This window comes from Pelecanus crispus, chromosome 3 (genome assembly GCF_030463565.1).
Source record: "Pelecanus crispus isolate bPelCri1 chromosome 3, bPelCri1.pri, whole genome shotgun sequence".
Taxonomy (NCBI): domain Eukaryota; kingdom Metazoa; phylum Chordata; class Aves; order Pelecaniformes; family Pelecanidae; genus Pelecanus; species Pelecanus crispus.
Genome location: NC_134645.1, coordinates 64,341,500 through 64,358,039, shown reverse-complemented (window position 1 = coordinate 64,358,039; position 16,540 = coordinate 64,341,500). Strand labels below are relative to the sequence as shown.

Sequence of the window (16,540 nt, the reverse complement as noted above, 5' to 3'; positions counted from 1 at the left end):
GGGAACAGAAAACAGGGATCTAGACTTTCCAAATTGAATAGAAGCTTTGGAGGGCTTTCTGGGGACAGTTTAAAGGCTCGATTCTCAGAAAGTCCACCACCTACTGTCAAAGCGCTGTCAGTAAATCGCTGCTGAAAATGGAGTCCTAACACCACGGGTGGGAATTACCTTATCCAATATTACTCACCTACAGTTCAGACATGCACTTTAGTCACCCAGCCTTCCTCTAAAGTCAGAGAAGGGTGATCAGTACTTCCAGAGGAGAAATCTTTCCATATCGTGATGGATATTTCAGACATTGGGGATGTCTATGCACATGGCCCTCCACTCTGGAGATGCCCATTTCTAACTGTCAGCTAGGCAGTAATCCCAGATGACTACCTTTGGAGTACATACCAAATTTTAAGATGGCTAAAGTGAGGTACTTCTTACCTTAGACCATCTAACTGGTTTTACAAGAAGATGTTGATCACCCTTTTAAACCACTTTTAAACAGCCAAAGAGACATCAAATAAGCATTCTGAATGCAACATTACTGGTACCCTCCCACATCTCCATCTTCCAATCACTATATTAAATTTTAGTGAGAATGTCTTACTAGAGGTAAAACACGTATTAAAGAAATGAGCTACGACTGTGTTTATGTGCCTTTAGCATTTTAGATTTCAACATCGAAATTTCCATCCAGTTATACATGTACTGTTTATACTTAAATGCACTACGTTTCCACAGCTGTACTATAAAGAAGAAATGCTCAGAGGTATGATTTTCATAGACAAGTACAGCATTTGAATTTGAAGAACAATGTAGGTTTTCTGCTTCCATATTATCCAAACACAGGATATTTTCTGGATGCAACAGTGAGAATTATAAAGACAGTCATGATTTTACAATAGCGAGGAAAAGGGTAAAAAAAGCAGTATTAGAGATACTGGAATATTTTTCATTCCTACAGTGGAAAAACTGAATTGGGCTTGAGGAAACATTAGCAAAGTGCAGGCCAACACATAAAGAATGGGAATATATGATTTTTTTTCAGTATAAAACAATTACCTGCATCTTCTAGGAATCTAATAGGCATGACTATCTTCAAATTTCCTGTAGTAAAAAAAAATACAGTCATAAGAAATTCTTGATACTAAGCATACTGCTGAAGAAAGTTTTCTATTCTTTACAGCAGAGGCCCAAAAAATTTCATTTATCCATCCACTGGAAAAAATTCACATTGTGTCTTAGAGGTCTGAGCAACCACATTTTGATGAATAATGAGTGCGAGTCTTTTTAAAATATTTGGGTTTCTAGCGTGTAGATGAGTAACTGCAAGTCTGAACTGATGCAGTCTCACCTTCCTGAATCGGTCAAAAGAGAGCTGCCAATGTCCCTCTTCATTCCTATGCCTTCGCTAAGCCTGGATTATCCCTGAATCCCATTGGCAAATCCTGTTTCAATGCCTCTCTCCAGCTAATACTTTTATGCTCCAGGCCTCTCATTAAATGTTTCACGGACCAGAACAAAAACCTGTCCTGGGTGTCACCACTCAGGTACAAGAAAACATAATGAAATGCAAGTAGGCTTCCAAATCAGTTAACACCAGTGGGATACTGCTCAAGAATATGTGGCTGCCTTCTCAGAGAAGAAAACTGCACACCAAACGCATGGTTAAAAGACTTCTGACTGCCACGATTTGCCACCTGTCTGACCACCACCAGACTGCAGGCTACTCTTTGTATTGCAGAAAAGACTGGCACAGAGAACATCTCTAAAAAAGGGAGCCTGAACATCATCTCCCTGCCCTAAAAAGCATTTCTCCTGTCAGAGGAGGACCCTCCCTTCCAGTTTCAACACATCCTATCTTGAAAACAGATTTTGGCTTTTGTTTCATTAAAAAGGATATTTGTTCAATTGTCATAACAAAAGCAACACTTATGGCTTTTCTTTGTGGTTTTTATTTAGGACACAAGTCAGAGCATCTCTAAAGAGCAGATGTTTAGAAATAGCTGGAGTATTAGCTTCAGAGTATGGGATATAGGCTACTATAAGGATCCTCAATTAGAAACTGTCAGAAAAACAGCTAGAGCACTCATGCTTTCTCCACTGAATAAAACCAACAGATGACAAAATAGTTGTCGTGGTTTAACCCAAGGACCACACAGCCGCTCGCTGACCCTCCCCCCCGCCAGTGGGATGGGGGAGAGAATTGGAAAAAAAAGTAAAACTGGTGGGTTGAGATAAAGGCAGTTTAATAGGGCAGCAGAGGAAGAGAAAATAATAATAATGATAAAAGAATATATAAAACAAGTGATGCTCAATGCAATTACTCACCACCCACTGACTGATGCCCAGACAGTTCCCGAGCAGCAATTGCTGCCCCCCGGCCAACTCCCCCCAGTTTATATACTGAGCATGACGCCATATGGTATGGAATAGCCCTTTGGCCAGTTTGGGTCAGCTGTCCTGGCTGTGCCCCCTCCCAACTTCTTGTGCACCTGGCAGAGCATGGGAAGCTGAAAAGTCCTTGACTAGCATAAGCACTACTTAGCAACAACTAAAACATCAGTGTGTTATCAACATTATTCTCATCCTAAATCCAAAACACAGCACTGTGCCTGCTACTAGGAAGAAAATTAACTCTATGCCAGCCGAAACCAGGACAATAGTAAAGTCTATAAAAGAAAAAAATCATTAACAATTGAAAAATAATTTTTAGTTCTTTGTAATTAATAACACTTTCAAAGAACAAATGGACGTTAGCAAAGCCCCATGACTTGACATAAGTAGAATCACTACTGTGCCACCTGTTATCAATTATTTATTTAGTAGTACAAATAGCATATCAGTAGTTAGGAGAGCAATAGCTAATGAACGGTTGGTTTAGTCAAATATGGATAACATTTTTAAATTGTAACTATAGAAGAATCCTATATCATACAAAATAAGAGCAAGCTACCAAATACAAACCAGAATATTTCAGGTCATAATGTCATTCAGCTTTGGTGTGCTAATAGTTTTTTAAATAACTGTCTTGACTGATTCTCTAAAAGAAAAAAAGTAATCCAAGTAAAACTTTTAAAAATTTTCCTAATCTGCTTCCTCAAATAACAAGTGTCGCTACAAATGGAAAAAGAAATCCTCGTGCGCGATTTACGAAGTGGTTACTACGGAGCAGCTCTGCAGTGGCTTATGAGGAAACGGCAAGTAAGTGGCAAACCATTTTCGGCAGCTGAGCTATCCTGAATATCAGGTCAGTAATGATGCAAATATACGAGCACAGATGTAAAGGAAAATGTGTGGCTTGAGAAGCTGAAACAGGGACAAGAGGGAATGTTCCTCACTGAGAGAGCATGAAGTTATTAGCCATCTTCAAAGAAAAAATACTTTTCTCCTTATTAGGCAATTTTGCAAATGGTGAAGAAGAAACTTCTAGAAGATGGGACTACCCTTTCTGTTCCATACTCCCTCTATCGAGAGCACCTCTAGAGAAGAAATCTGCCAGTCACGGAAATGTGACAGTAATGGTTCTATTTCAGCAAAAGATGATGCTAATATACTTCCAACAATTTTCTGTTCTGGACTGAGACCTCCATTACAGAGTTCAAGCCATTCTGCGGTCCTGCTATTTTGAGAACGTTCTATATAATTTTTCAACCTACGCTATGAAACAGGTATAGACTAATTACAGGGATTATTGATGGCTTAAATTTGGTCAGAGTCACTCTCCTGGGGAAAATAAATCCCTTTCCAGAACCAACATAATCATTTCTGGTTTGGTTTGAGCTGCCGTCCATCCTGTGTCAAAGATGGTTTTAATATTATTTCTTTTGGTTTCTTTTTTTTTTTTTTTTTCCTTTCCTTCTCCCTAACGGAAGACTGGCCTAACTGGAGAAATCTAAGACGCTGCAAAGCTAGTTTGCATTCTGTCTGTTTTCTCCAGTCAAGCTTCTATCTCATCTGCCTGCATCCACAGCCTAGCTTAAGCTGACAACAGACTTCCATTTTTCAGCTGATTAATGTTCCTCCTTTAGAAAACACTGTAAATATGCTTTTCAATATTGCTCTTCGTCAAACATATACTATTCAATAGACAGAAACTCTGTGTATTTCAAGTACTACATATGTCAAACTAAGGAACTAAGGATGATGAAAATGCACGTTTTTCTTTAATACCTTTGGCACGGTTCAGCTCTGCTGGAGTGACTAAGAGGAGCCCACCTACATGGATCAGAAGCCGTACGGGAGTTGCGCTGAGCACATTGTTTGACAGGAGCTGCAAAGTCCTGCCTGGCCGGGGGCCAAGCCAGGTTTCCCGGTAGGAATGTGGCCCGGGAGCCAGCTCCCCCAGCCACACTAACTGCACTATCTGCCCGTTTCAAACCGGGACATTTTACTTCTGCGAAAACTTTGAACATGAGAAGATTACTGGGAAACTGGGAACTGTATTTATGTCAGATGCACCCACTAAATCAAGACTTTTAAAACTTTCTAGAAAGGAGCATTATCCTGTTGCTCCTTTTCCTAAGGTGCCTTTGTGAGCTGCATGCAGAAGACGCGTGTCTGGTTGACTCCAGAGCTCCAAGATTATTCCTTCCTTCCTCCCCCCCCCCCCCCCCCCCCCTTTTTTTTCAGACCATTTAAATGGTTACACTCAACAGCTTTAAAATAAAATTTGGCAAAATATAACTTTTACTACTTCTCAATTTGTAGCTCATATTACGGCTCTTGAAAGTGAACAAATTGGAAGCTTATGGCTTCCAGGCTAAATCCTGAGTGCACCATACAGAATAAATATTGACTCTAGCGTAAGGACTAAGGGTCAGATCCAGCCCTGCTTTAAATCTTTTCTGTCCAGCTCTGCCAGCACAAAGCCGGCCTAAAACCACAGTAACTGGCCCCTGAAGAATTCGTATTCTATAGGGCAAGCATTAGCACAGACAAGCTGCAGTGGCTCCTATGAAATCCTTGCATTCATGCACAGACCTCTGCCAAGACCCTTATTAGGGAAGTCTAGTTTATTCCTGGGATAAGCCCAGCAGCCTTACAAGAAAGAGAGGCCACCTCTGAGCTCTTCCCCACCTGCAACTCAGAAGAAAATTGCCTTGGCCTTTCAGGAAGAAAGACAGCACACCTTTGGCTTGCTGTCCTACCCCACGTTTCCCTCTGCCCCGCTAATGATATTACCCAAAGAGCTATCTGGTGTTGACACCCCAGTGAAAAAAAAAAAAAAAAAAGACAGGGAACCCTAATAAAGCATGGATTTACAGCTGCTTCTACTTAGGCAAAGTCACAGGTGGGCTAAGTCTGAAGAAGAGCTCTCAACCAGCAGTCAGTGTGCATCTCTGAACTGAAGGATTTAACTGGCACGAAGACAGATAAGCATTTGTTCATCCTTCTTTGCAAGGTTATATATTCATTCATGGGCTGAGGATGTTATGTAGCAACATAACAAAAGGAATGCAGTCCTTGGGATATATAGCTTTGGCATTTTACACAAATGAAAAAAAAGATGACCAAATGACCAACTGCAACCTTTTTTTAACTACTTGACACCACACTTGCAGTCTTTGAACTGTACTTACTAAAAGGGTAAGGAAGAAGAAACATTTCTTAAATTTCCCAGTTTTGTAAAAAGGCTGCCCGTTCTTGACTGGAGGGATTCTCTTCGCATTTCCAGCAGTCCCTGGTTAGGGGTCTGTGCTGGTTTTGTCTGGGGTAGAGTTTATTTTCTTCATAGTAGCTAGTATGGAGCTATGTTTTTTGTTTGTGCTGGAAACAGTGTTGATAATACAGGGATGTTTTAGTTACTGCTGAGCAGTGCTTACACAGAGTCAAGGCCTTTTCTGCTTCTCACCCCACCCCACCAGTGAGTAGGCTGGGGGCGCACAAGAATTTGGGAGGGGACACAGCTGGGACAGCTGATCCCAACTGACCAAAGGGGTAGTATTTCCTTAACAGATGACATCATGCTCAGCATATAAAGCTGGGGGAAGAAGAAGGAAGGTGGGGACACTTGGAGTGATGGCGTTTGTCTTCCTAAGTAACCACTACGTGTGATGGAGCCCTGCTTTCCTGGAGATGGCTGAACACCTGCTTGCCAATGGGAAGCAGTGAAGGAATTCCTTGTTTTGCTTTGCTTGTGTGTGCAGCTTTTGCTTTACTTATTAAACTGTCTTTATCTCAACCCACGAGTTTTCTCGCTTTTACTCTTCTGATTCTCTCCCCCACCCCACCCAGGGGGAGTGAGCGAGCGGCTGCGTGGTGCTTAGCTGCCGGCCAGGGTTAAACCACGACAGGGTCCCATCTGACTGTGGTTTTGTAGCTGGCCTTCTACCTGTCTATTTGAACACCTCTAGGAATGACTGTAAATTCCTATGTCAACCACTGGCACTTGGCAAAGTCTTGAATTACTGGGGAATGCAAGGATGCCTGTGCTTTTGCTGCAGTTTGGCAGGAGTTGTAAGACATCCTTTTACACATGCAATTCCAAGAATGCAGCCCTTTTAAAACAGGTTAGGTGTATTTATTTTAATCTCCTACTTTCTGTGTTGTAATTGCTGTTGTTACCTCTTCAAATCTGAAGACACTACTCTAATTTGTTCATTTAATTCCACCCCAGATGTTCTTCCTGGCCTCCGGATTTCAGTGCTTAATTGAACGTATTGCCATTCTTCAAAACCAGCCAGAGAATCACAGTTTTGAAAATACCCTGAAACATTCAGAATAACACACATGTTTTTTACATTTGGGCAGCTGAACTAATCATTCCACTGTGTTTTTTAAAATGTCATTTAAAAGTACTAGCAAATACAAAAACAAATACTGCTCAGCAAGTACACACTACAGTACGCTGTGAATTTACTATTAAATGATCAAACAAGATGTACTGAGCTTATTTGAGGAGAAGCTACAGGGCAGAATCTGTTCGCCACTGCTATGTTGGGTAAACACTTGTGCTGACACGGATTCCGTGAGAAGCCAGAACTGAGGGGTCTGACTGAGAGGATCCAGTTACAGACGCATCAAGGGTAGACTGCAAGCTCGCTGTGACCAAACACCAACTTCAGGCTTTTACTCTCAGGTTTCTATGAACGCACATTTGTGTCCCTGGTAGCTGCTGGTTTCAAGGGACAGGATCTGTGACGTAAAACTAGAAGTGGTATAAAGCCTGGCATCCTGATTTGTATGAGGTTCAACAAGGCCAAGTGCCGGGTCCTGCACTTCGGTCACAACAACCCCATGCAACGCTACAGGCTTGGGGAGGAGTGGCTGGAAAGCTGCCTGGCCGAAAAGGATCTGGGGGTGTTGATAGACAGCCGGCTGAACATGAGCCAGCAGTGTGCCCAGGAGGCCAAGAAGGCCAACAGCATCCTGGCTTGTATCAGGAATAGTGTGGCCAGCAGGAGCAGGGAGGTGATTGTCCCCCTGTACTCGGCGCTGGTGAGGCTGCACCTGGAATACTGTGTCCAGTTTTGGGGCCCTCACTACAAGAAAGACATTGAGGTGCTGGAGCGTGTCCAGAGAAGGGCAACAAGGCTGGTGAAGGGTCTGGAGCACAGGCCTTATGAGGAGCGGCTGAGGGAACTGGGGTTGTTTAGCCTGGAGAAGAGGAGGCTGAGGGGAGACCTTATCGCTCTCTACAACTACCTGAAAGGAGGGTGTAGTGAGGTGGGTGTTGGTCTCTTCTCCCAAGTAGTTAGCGATAGGACGAGAGGAAATGGGCTCAAGCTGTGCCAGGGGAGGTTTAGGTTGGAAATTAGGAAAAATTTCTTTACGGAAAGGGTGGTCAAGCATTGGAACAGGCTTCCCAGAGAGGTGGTGGAGTCCCCATCCCTGGAAGTGTTCAAAAAACGGGTAGATGTGGCACTTCGGGCCATGGTTTAGTCTAGTCTACCCTTGATTGGTTTAGGTGGGCTTGGTAGTGTAGGTTAATGGTTGGACTGGATGATCTTAAAGGTCTTTTCCAACCTAAACGATTCTATGATTCTATGATTCTATGATTACTATTGCAGTGCTTGCACTAAATCTGCCTCATATTTTGAGAACTATTCTAGAATCTCAGCCATTGAGAGATGGCATATAACAGCACATTCTAGTTAACTGTAGTAGTATTGATTATTTCAGTGATTTTAAGGCTTTACCAAACTCACCTTAATCTTGTTAATTCAGATAATTCAAACTATTATTGGAGACTGTTATCTGAGTATGTTGAAGACAATAACTGGAACCTGCCTGCTTAAAAGCACGCTGAAGCCAACTCAAAAACCAAATAAATAAGCAAATCTGCTGTACTCTAACACCTGTTAACCTTAACTGTAGGAATTTATACCAGTCTCAGACACTTCATATAAACGTCAATGGGTACATTCTGTGAAGAAGACAACGACTCTCCTTTCCTCCTCTGAATGTGATCCGACTGAATCAGAGGTCAAGCACACTCTATCCCTTCTGCGGTGACCTTACAGAAAAATCAGGTATGAAACAAGAGTCTCTCATTTGACTTCAAGGAGCTTTGAACAGATAGGACATTCAACTCAGAGTGACTAAAAGGAGACAAATTATTCCAACAGCAAGTAAAAGTAAGAGCCAGATTCTGCTCCACATTATCCTGGCATGAATCTGAAACAATGAGTTGCAAATCCAAGGACATAATTCCAGATTTATTCCTCATAAAAACAAACAGAATCAGACATCACTTAGGTTTAGGCTCTTACATCCTACATACTAAATACCGGAGGTTATTTGTTCTGAGGTAAAAATAAACTAATCCAACACCTCTAAGATGTCTACAGAGAAATTCATAACAAGTATTGCAATAAATGTTCAATTACACGGTAGTAAGAAAACATGGGCGATTTTCTTGAAGAGATGCTGGCTTGCATCATAAATGCTTAGAGCACAGCTGCAGCAAAACACTCAGTTTTTGCTATGTTAAGTATCTCAAATACAATTTTAAATTGCCACTCTCTATAGAAAAATAGCACCCCCAAAAAAACTTAATTTCAAGTTGAGTGTATTTTAAGAAGCCATAGAAGAAGCCTACAGCAGAAATGCTTTAACACTGACTTTTCACTATAATGACAAGGATTGCTCATTTAAAGTACATCACTGTTTCCTGTTTCAGCATCATACACAATGTACATATTACTACTGGATGGAAAAAATGTATAAAAAAAGCTTTCACGTTGCCAAAGTCCAACTGAACACAGACATATTTCCACAGGATGACTATAAAAAAAAAAAAAGAGAGAGAGAAAGCTACACAGGAGCCAAATTCATCTTAAACACTTCCTTTAAAGGTAAAAGTTTGCAAACAAACCACAGTTCTTCTCCTTGAATTGAACAAAAACCTGCTATCAAAGAGATGCCAAACCAGCTGGCAGGACAAACAGTCTTGTCAGTCAATTAGCTGCTAATTGATCTCTCTGATCCCACTGCTTTTAACGGATCAGGTAAATATTTTGTTTCTCGTTGCCTAACCTTGCTGTGCACATAAGAGCCTGTCGGAGGTGCTTAAGCGTGTCAAAAATACAACATCTACCTGTTCTGACTGACCATCTTCTGACATGGACATCCTGAATTTATCTGTATACAAGAGCAAAGGCTTGGCATTATTCAGATATGAAATTAAACAAGAGAATTATATAAACTGCTAATATTCTCACATTGTTACTTATTTCCTTGGGGAGCGAGTTAAAAAACAAAAAGGGATGAGTAAAATACCAGTCATTTCCCACGTGGACCTTAAAATGTGATGGCAGAGCAATGACAGATCTGACAGACAGCACTTCCAGTGTTATTAAAATTTCAGAAGGCAGCAAATGTATCAGTCATTTTGCCCCCCTGCCTTTTCTTTTGAATCATAGTATGCAGCAACTTAACGAGAGTGAGAGCAGCTCCCATGCAGAGAACAGTCAGAAACACATGCCCACCACTAAGGCCCTCTTTAAACCCTGTTTTGATGGCTGAAGTTAGGTTTATAAGATGCCTAATCCCATTGGTCTTAACCTGCACAAGAATGAATTTCTCTCAAGGGTGAGTTAAGTAGTAAGTAAACAGTATTTACTAAATGCACATTAACAATGTACAGTGGTATCCAAAGTGGTGCGGAGATACAAATGGGCTCTTAATTCTTGGGCTACTCTCTTCATCAGCAGAAACTCAACTCTCTCTCACTTTCTTCTGAGCCACAGGATACCGTGTGAAACCGGAAGAATGTGAAATAGTTTCCGATCACTATTTGTAGGATTACTTTTCTTTTTTTCCGCACCTGCAGTGTAGAAAAGAAATGCAGCTTTGGCCTTGCTGTTGGCCCCGAACTATCATCATGTGACCGAGCAGGCATTATGTAGGCCCCAAAAGGCTAAATACCTAAAAATCTGTGAAAAGCAAAGGCTCAGACAATAACCAATGATGCTATGTGATGCCATTGCGCTTGCGATTCAAGTTTTGCATTTGCAAGAACTGGTGAAAATTACTGAGATTAAAGATTTTTTTTCTCAATTCAACACAAAGAAACATGTTAATCAGAAAGGGAAATTTCACACCTTATAAAGGACAGATTAACTAAACTATGAATTTAGCAGCACTTGTGAAAGATAAAGTATATGCAAAGAGCAAGATTCCCGTGTGGACATGGTTTGTAGTCATTTCTAGATTTATAAAACATCATCTGTGGTAAGAATGGTAAGAACAGTGTCACTGGAGAGTTCAAACTGCCAACGTTGTCAGATATAACAATTTTCCTAACTGAAACGACATGCAAAGTCTGACATGCCTTTTCATTTTCACACAAGAACTGCAGCCTTGGGCAGCAGCTGGGGAGAACAGACCTGTTCTGGTAAGTCTCTGCTAAGATACCATAAAGCTTTTCCCCAAGTTTTCCCAGGAAAAAAAAAATAATCGACATTTGTGTAAATATTGCATTATTTTTAGGTACAAAGTAATTATTATTCTGTTGCCAAATGGAAATATTAGGCAAATATCAGGCCTTTGCCTAGCTTTTTCATCTTAGAGGGAAAATATCGCTGAATTTTCTGGGAAGTGAGGCTTTTTTAGTTTAAAAGTTACACAATCCTAATTATGCAACCACGGCAGATTTTGCGAACAGCTATGCCTCCTTTCACACCATGTCAGAAGAAGCCACTTGCACTTCACATGAAAATATCAGTGTCTTTCAAACACTTTCTTGAATGAGCAAATGCACTGTCTCTGACGGACACCCTCACCTGGGGAAGAATTACATAGGAAGACATTTATAGTATCTGAGCTTGCGTTTGTTTTTCACTCACACCAATTATTATACAACCTTATTTTGAAACCTGTCATTGTTTACTAAGCCCTGTGGTCACCACATGTCAAAACAAAAACAGACAACATGCTAAACATCAGTAGCATGTTCTTACCATTTTTTTTTCCATTTTTTGCAACCAAAGTAGAATGGGCCTTTGTGGCAGTTCTATTTCAATCCATTCTGAATAGTTTGTTAAAAGTTCAGCTGAGATCAGCTGCTAAGCCCCAAATCCTATATACCACACAGATGTCACAGCAGTCACTGCTCTGCAGCCAAAATGTTTTGTTTTGACTAGTGACTCAATACAGGCATTTTGCTGTAGCAAATTTAGTCACTTAGCATTGCCTAAAGACTCTGACTACTACAGTGGTAATATAAGATACATTAATTAGACTGCACATTTAAGGATGCTGCTTTCTTTGCAACCCTCAGGATGCCTGGCAGGGGAAAAAAGAAAAAAAACCCAGCTCTTTAAAATTACTCTGGCCATATTTTACAGTACTTCCTTCTTTTTATTGCATGAAGCATGGAAAGTCAGTATGTATACTATCCAATTGCATCAGAACACCTCTTAAAAATTCAGTAAAACATGCCTATGCTTTCTGCTGCGTTTTGTAGGTATACATGACATTTCACTCTTTGCAGTTAGGTTTCTTTCTACAAAACACAAATCAACTGTGTTTATTAACATGAGCATCACTATCCTGAGCAAACACCTCTGAAAAGACGAAGGTCTACCAAAATGCCTGAATCCACATATAATACCTCTGTTACACCACAGGGTTGTGCTGATATTTGAGGGACAGGCCAAGCTGGCAGCTGAGTTAGATTGTCAACAAGTGCAACACAATAAAACCCAAAACATTTCTTGGGAAAGACGCTGCTCGGGTTTCATGATGACTATGTCTCAGACAAGGTTAGACCACAGTGCGGTATTATAGGGCATTCCTAGTACAAACAGCACCTTAAAGTTTCATACATGTATCCCACATCGCACCAACTTTTGAAACTACTCCAAGGAAATCTGCAATGTGAAACCATTGCCCTGTACTTAATAAGTGGCACAACTGGATGCCAAATCACTCCTACCCAGGAAAAGTCTAAGTAAGGACAGCAAAAATCTTCATTTCAGCCACCAGGCAAGAACTCAGCAGGCTCTGAGAGGACATTTTCAGGGCTGATGGTGTATCGAAAGGGAAAGCAACCGCTGCTCAGCTCTAGAAAACTCTAGACAACTCCAGGTTGCCTGGAGGAACAACCACAGGGTTCTCCTTCTCCTTCATCATGCTTGGCACATTCCATTCTTTCCATTGTCAGAAGTGGAAGTGAAATCAGGTAACGATCCGGCCCAAAAGTCTCTTGGGTGCTTGTGATACACCAACGACGCTTGTACATTACAAACAAAAGAAAGCATCACCAACGTACAATGATAGAATGGTTTGGGTTGGAAGGGACCTTTAAAGATCATCGAGTTCAACTCCCGAACATCCCCTAGTCCAGCCCCCAACATCCCCTTTACAGACAGGGAAACAAACAGAGTATACGCACAAGCATATAGGGCTTCAAGTTTTCTAAGCTACACTTAAACTAATTAATTACTAAATGTTCCTTGGGATAGCTCCTAACAATCTGAAAAACTGCGTTGCGAACCGAAAGCACGTAGGCTATTTTCCTTAAGACTAAAGTGCAATGTTTTAGCACTCAGACCACCCAAAACAATTAATCAACTTGCTTATTCAATTGAACTCTTCCCCTTACTTCCCTCTTCCTACCACCCTCACAGGATTTGAGGACACCCTGTTTGCCTGGAGATGGTGAATCACTACAAGCCAGCAGGCCCACTCGGTTCCTCAAAAGACACAAAAGGTGTAAAAATAGCTCGTACTAATGAAGCAAGTACAGCGTCAGCAGCCAGATGAGCGTGGGTGATCAGATAAGGGTCTGTTGTTGCAAAGGGCAAATTATTAAGAGAATGCTTCTCCCTCTCTCTCTCTCTCTCTTTTTATTAAGCTTTGTTCTTCCTTCGCTGAAACCAGCCCCCTGCAACGCGTGATAAATGACACCTGACAAGATTGACTGCTCCTGTAATTGCAAGTTTCATACCGGCGCAGGAAACGGTGCCTCACTACGAGCTGAAGGTACAGTGGAGGTGTCACTAAAAAAAAAATAAATAAATAAAGAGAGGCAAAAATAAAGCCTAAAAATAGCCAGGACTACCCACTGAGTGTGACTGTGTGGGTATATTTAGCTGGTCTAACACCAACTTTTCTTGTTAAAAACAATCTTACCTTTATGCAAAACAGCTTCCTGTTTCTAAACATAACTTGAGAAATGTGAGAACATGAGGGAGGAAAATTCAGATTTTGAAATTGTCCCTTTTTCACTGAGATTACAAAAAGATTAAATGTGAAAAGGCCAGGTAGATCTTCCGCATGGGTTTTGCATCCTGACATCCCGTAACAAATAGATGAGAGTTTGCTCTTAAGGCATGCTAATACAGCCCATTGGACTAGGAAATGGATTCAGAAGCAAAACCAGAGCTGTACCAGCAAACTTCTCTGGTGAGCAGAAATGGGACTCTGAGAGCCGAAGGAAGGGGGACACGTCCTGTGCCAGCTCCGCTGCCTGGGCCAGCACTGCCCTCAAAAGAAGGCTGCGCCCCACCACAGGTAGACACACAGACCTACAGACTGATGAGATGCGGCTGCACTTTTACAGCCCTGTTCTGCAAGTCTCATCTACTCGGAGGCCAATTTACATCACTGTACCAGCACAAAGGAGCTTTTAGGAAGGGTGTAAATATAACTGACTCCCATTGAAGGCACTCCTATGCTGCCTAATAAAGCGGCACGAGTATAAGCGACCATCTGGCCAAGTGATACAGTTTAGTATCCTACGAGGAATATCAAGAAGCACTTCCAACCGCACGTTTGAATTTCTGATTCCCAAATACCGGTACTGGGAGGAATTAATGAATGCGCCTCTAAAGTGCTGGCACCGTACCTGTGTGCATCAGCTGGCACGCACAGCGCGCTGAGCGGAGAGCAGCGCTCAGGCTCTTCGCGCCGTATCTGCTCCACGCGGCTGCAGCCAAGGGCTTGCCGCACGCCCAGGCACTGGAGGGCTCGCGCCGAGCCCCAGCCCGCCTCCGCACCGCCGGCACCTTGCTCACCGTGCCGCGCTGACCACACGTTGAGGCCACTGCTCGCCCCACCTTACTCTGTCGGGAGCCCTGCAACTCTCACAGGTTTAATTGCAGTAGGTATATCCGCAACTTAGCGGTGCCGACGTTCAGCAGCCTCTCTTCCCAGGGCGACTTTGCACTTCTGCACAATGTGAGTTTTGCTCCCCCTAACCCAAAGGGAAGGCAAGCCCGGTCCCAAGGACTCTCTTAAGAGCGTCTGCAACTGTTTAAAGTACATTGCTGCAATATTACTACTGGAAGTAATACGCATGCCAACTTTCTAGTGCTCCACATGAGCTGCGCAAGGAAATGGTCTTTTTTACAGTGATGGTTTTTCTATTTAATATCGTGACTCCTTTGGCTGATGCTTACATGAGGGTTTTGTTTCATTATTATGCAGCCTTCCTGTGTGGCTCCAAATACCTCACATCAATCGTTCTGGGGCCAGGGTTAAACAAAACCGCACAGGTTTATAGCAGACCTTTTCTCTCATTTACAACAGGAAAAAAAGCCCACTGTGAGACAATGCCAACTTCACATGCAAGGTTCAATGAAAACGATTATTCTGACATTATAATTTTTATTTTCTTCCGATTTTAAAATAAAAAGAAAGTAATTGAAGTTAGTAAGATTGTATTTTTAACATTATATCCAGTGGGAAATTGAGAGCATGCCCTTTTCTTGATATGCTGTGATTAATTCCCATTGAAACAACCATTCTTTGTTCAGCATCATAGTTTTGTCTTTTCATCCTATGCCTTATCAGTAAATTTAATAGTCACTGATTTTTTTTACTAGAATAGATAAACATTGTGATGCAAGACAAGCCAGCTGATGATACTATTCTTCAGACAATGTAATTTTCATCTGAAATGAATAGTAAATGTTATTATATTAGGGGAAATATGGAGGTAAAAATAATTATTAGTAGGTTTAAATACTGAAGACCATACTCTGGCAGTACATTTACATAAAGTTAAGAGGAGACAGGACCACATACTCCAAACCACTCTGAAGTTATAAAGCTAACAGTGATCAGAACCTCAGCCTATCCCCCCACTCAGATTTGGAGCAGAATTTTTGTTTAAGTAACAGTTGTATATTACCTATCTTTTTAAGACTTTACCTATTTAAAAAAAAATGTACAAAGGAGAAGATGAAATTAGAAATATATCAGGAAAGCGTATTAGAAAAATTAAAAATTACCTTTGCTGTACACTTAGGAGAATATTTGTTATTATGCGGTATTTTCCAAAATAATGTAGAATAGACTGGTGCCTTTTCCCCGAAGCCCTGCACCCCGGGGCCGGCTGCATGTGGTGGGCAGAGCCTGGCAGCTGCCCCCCGGTGTTGGCAAGGTGCCGCCTCAGCCCCCCTGCACCCACACAGCCCTTTGGCCTCAGGGCTCTCAGTAACCCCCAAAAGAGACAGCTTTAACCGTGCACAAAGGCAATGTAGAACCGAGAAAGGGGCTGACTGGAAAATAATTCGAAGGAAAGAAACGGTAACAGATGCACCCCTTGGTGGGATCGCTGTGCAGTGGCACAGCTGGCAGACGGAGGGGAGGGGGGCAGCCACGGATCAGGGTGGAGCAGGGCAAGGGGCTGCCTGACCACATCCCATCCAGCCCAGCCCGGTTCAATGCCACCTCCCGCCTTCCCCAGGCATGCCAGCGCTGCCGGCTCGCCTTCTGCTGCCCAAATGTCCACGAGGAGCTGCTGGGCCAGCACAAAGCCCACCCACAGGGGGTTCAAGCGCATGAAAACTTTCTGTTTTCATTGCCCCATACCACACTCAGTCACGACACAGGCAAGGTAACGAGCAGGAGCAAAACAGAACAGGGTGGTCGCTCTTCTTTTCAGTAAGTTCCTGCTATGGGCTTTCTCCATTGGCCAATATTTAAACTGTGGGTGTTGGAAACTTGTTTTCCTGAGTGTAAATAAGTCCCTAACTTGTGCCTCCACAAGCACGTGGCATAGGTGGCGTGGGAGACCAGGGACGGTGGCTGCCTGAACCTCGGGTGGGACAGCGGTTCCATGACAGCGCTTTTCACAAAATGAAAGCCTACACTC

General features: G+C 42.3%; 1 protein-coding gene across 9 annotated transcripts in view; it reads right to left on the bottom strand.

Moving 5' to 3' along the window:
- Positions 1–16,540, bottom strand: part of HIVEP2 (HIVEP zinc finger 2) — a 150,900-nt gene that overhangs the window by 27,819 nt on the left and 106,541 nt on the right. For 8 of the 9 annotated variants that reach the window (XM_075708429.1, XM_075708428.1, XM_075708427.1 and 5 more), the window contains one exon: positions 1,054–1,098. The exons of the other annotated variant lie outside the window; for it this stretch is intronic. The gene's annotated coding sequence lies outside the window, so the exon portion shown is untranslated. The remainder of the gene's footprint in view (positions 1–1,053; positions 1,099–16,540) is intronic. 9 annotated transcript variants of the gene reach the window in all.